At 42.1% G+C, this 3,901-nt stretch overlaps 1 pseudogene; it reads right to left on the bottom strand.

Moving 5' to 3' along the window:
- Window positions 1–1,073: 1,073 nt before the first annotated feature.
- Window positions 1,074–3,675, bottom strand: LOC137283212 (zinc finger MYM-type protein 3-like; annotated as a pseudogene).
- Window positions 3,676–3,901: the final 226 nt, after the last annotated feature.

Raw genomic sequence — 3,901 nt, 5'->3', positions numbered from 1 at the left:
AAGTTGCCTGACGACTATAGTCATCACAAATAGTTGACGAATAATTGACGAGTGACATTGGCGTAGTCGTGAGTATCGGGTACTGTTGGGTCCGTCTTGTCGAATTGAGGCTTCACTTGCAATTAAATGTCGACTTCACTCGCAATCCATCGTGGAAATGTTAACTACCGACGTCTTCAGCCTGACCAGCATTACCCAACAAAGATAATGGCCGTTATGTCATTGTGACAGGTACATACCATATTGTGTATAGAACGGCAGTGTACAGGGAGGCAGGAACCCTCACAGATATACTTATGTCACGTTGTAAGTTGGACCATTTTAGGTGGATGTAACGGAAGAGGTCAAATTGTTAGTACTTACCGCCAGTGTGAAATGTATCTTGTAGCTCTCACTGTTGACTTTATGGAATCCAGAATACGTATATCATGCGTCCTCATATTGGCAACCATAAGTATCCAGTGGTGACTAGTGCAGATCGACAGAAGGACCTAGTGGTATTCTGCAAGTGGTACCTATATCGAAGTCAAAACTCATTACTGTCAGAGCATTTATTTATCACCTTTATATAACCTCAGGTGAATTTCATAACTGCAAAAAGTTACATGTAAAACGACGACATATGCCAGATGATACTTACCTGATTGAAAAAAAACAGAACGTTGAGCAGAAAACTGTTTCTTTTAATACACCAAGACTATGTCAAGTTATCCATTCTCCGTTAAATTGCAACATGATTTGAATGCCGATAGCGTTGACAGACATAACAAGGACAGTTCATGCTTCTCTAATTGTCATACTTAAAACAAAGTTACGTGAACGTTCTTGACATTTGAATAGATGTAATCATTTTGCTGACTCTCCAATAGTTGGAGTATAAATATCAAATCGTCCCATAGTTTTCCTAGAATGATTACCCTCCCATAGTTCAAGAAGAGCGATGACCCTCCCATAATACAGCAGGATTTGCACAAAATTATGTTGTGACAAATTCCCGGACGACCTTACACCAGGAAATGTGTTTCATGTTCTCAACTGTCTTAATAAATAACAATAGATTATGTCATGGCCGGTATAACGTTTATTCTCAACTCAGAATGTCAGCGACAAGACAACACCGTCCCTCAGAACAAGTTTCAAATCACGTTCCTTTTCCGAAGCAGTGCCGTCATCACTCTTGTTGGTGGTGGTCAAAACTGGTGCAGCTGTTGGTGACGGTGCCGTGTCTGTCTCAGTAGGCTTGCTGACTGTCGATAGAGCCGCGCATGTACTTTTACTGGACTTCCTCTGAATGACACCATCTACGCGGGCTTCCATCTCTGCTGAGGTCCTCTACAATAAAGGAATGAATTATAGGTTATGGAAATAGTTCCCTTGAGATTTTTCTTATGCGCACACTGAACGATTTTCATTCTTTATATTTCGGAAAAGCAAACAATACAAACAACATTCAAATGTATCAGCTAGCCATGCCTTGCAGCTTCAGATTGCCAGAGACTTGTGTCCTGTCCTCTCAGCTATCAGCTGCTCGTCTAGGCCAGAATCATAGAGACGTGTTACTGTAGTCGCCCTCGGTGAATGATTTGAATAAAATCCACCAAATCCTGCCATTTTACACAGTCGTCCGACAGTGCCTCTCAAAGGGTGCAACTCAACCGGAATATCTGCATACCACGCATCTCTTCGAATAAATTTCAGAGGCCTCAAGTAAAATGCGGTGCACTTTCCGTCTTTAGGTCTTAAAATAGGATCAATTTTCAAATGTAATTACCATAAACACACGTTTCCAAAGTGTGAAGGTAGGGAGTTTAGTTTTACGCCGCACTCAGCAATATTCCAGCTATATGGTGGCGGTCTGTAAATAATCGAGTCTGGACCAGACAATCCAGTGATCAACAACATGAGTATCGATCTGCGCAATTGGGAACCGATGACATGTGCCAACCAAGTCAGCGAGCCGGACCATCCGATCCCGTTAGTCTCTTACGACAAACTGAGTCGCCCTTTATCGCAAGCATGGGTTTCTGAAGGCTTATTCTACCCCGGGACCTTCACGGGTCTCCAAAGAGTGCAACATAGTATAGTTAAAGTGATTAATGATACTGTCCCTTGCATAGATTTAAGCATCTCATTTTAATTATGCGTTAGTGAGTGAGTCTACTTTTACGTCGCACTCAACAATATTGTAGCGTCATGGCGGCGGTCTGTGAATAATCGAGTCTGGACAAACAAGTGATCAGTAACGTGAGCAATTGGAATTAATATACGATTATGTGTGTCAAACAAGTCAGCGAACCTGAACACTCGACCCGTTAGTCGCTTCTTACTAGCAAACAAGGATAAGATGGACTGGAGCAGAAAGAGTTTTACGAGAAGCATGCGCTGTATACGGCAATGACTAAACCCATTTGGTTTGTAAAAGGTAGAGCAGATGAAACTAATTCTGCGCGTAGCTCATAAGACTCTGACGTCTATACAAACTATGAAGATATATCAGGAAGCATATTTTCCTGCCAAATCCATTGATACCTCACCTGAGTGACACGTATTTTTCATAAAGCTGGACAAGGCATCTGTCTGGACACACTAAATTCTGGGAGACGTAGACACATTTTCTTTGACACTTTCGATGTTTTAAGCCACCTCTTTTGGTTTTCGATACATCCTCCATGTATCTGAGACGTTTTGACCCATCTACACCTACTGTTATTTCGAACTGTGAGTTTGGACCCGTTCTGAGATACCTATGCTCATCGCCTTCTCTAGGAGCACAATTGAGGCCAATGAGGTACATCACTGTATCTAATAGCTGTTGCGGACTGTGCTCCCCTAAGATCTCCTTCTCCCACAACACGTCCTCCTTATCTACACTGATCACTTCAGCCTGTCTTTTCTCTATTCCAATTCCGTGTCTAGCCAGCGACTTCATTCTTGCATCTAACAAAGACCTTAATCCCTGAAAGAAGTAAGACTCGAAAAGGTTTAAATGCGTCCATTTCTTCTGATGTAATACTGCAGAGAAGAGACAATTTCGTAAAGCGTATTTCCACGATATTACTCGCCCTTCTGATTTCTGACCTCAGCTATGAAAAACATCAAGTTTTATTTAGTTCACATTCCTTCTGAGCCAGTGGCATAATGCCAGGGTTTAAATCCATATCCTCTCTCCTACCCCTCTTACGCCGTTCTCTCACCCACACTTGATACAAACGAAGTGCCCACTTACTCTTGCTTTCAGTATTCGATGAATATGCTGAGTCGCACAATTTCTTAATGTCAAAATCTGATGCTGGCTGACCAAACCTTGCTGAATTAAAATCTACGCTATGTTCTGGAGTTTCAGGTGTCGGGGGTTCTTTTCACGTCACTTGCGGGGGAGGGTTACAGGGCAACATATTAAAAAGGTTGGATTCAATTTCTTGGCTTGCTTTGTACAAATCAGTATCAGAACCAGAAGAAAAAGCTTCAAGATCAACCAGTTCACATTTTCCCACATCAAAGTTTGGAACTGCATTATAATCACAATCAGAATTTAATAACATCTCAAAATCTGAATTAACGTCAACCTCAAAAGTGTCTGTGAAACGGTGTTGTGTAACAAACACGTCGATGTCGGAATCACTCATACTGCATAGGCCTACCGAGTTTCACGATGTTCATTGATGTACGTGTCATGATGTACGTGAATATATAACCACCGCCCTCCCATAGTTGAGCACGTTTATTTGCGTGTTTGAACGACACTTTTGGTCATGGCCATGTACAGCTAGAACAGTCCTCCATTAGTTTGGCTCGTGAACCTCGCTATTATTTTCGCACGTGAAACTTGTCTCGGCCTAACGGCCTCGAACAAGCTTCACGTGCGAAAATAATAGCGAGGTTTCGGACATTCTCCTATACA

The sequence above is a fragment of the Haliotis asinina genome, chromosome 5 (assembly GCF_037392515.1).
Source record: "Haliotis asinina isolate JCU_RB_2024 chromosome 5, JCU_Hal_asi_v2, whole genome shotgun sequence".
Lineage (NCBI taxonomy): Eukaryota > Metazoa > Mollusca > Gastropoda > Lepetellida > Haliotidae > Haliotis > Haliotis asinina.
This window is presented reverse-complemented; position numbering and strand designations above follow the sequence as displayed.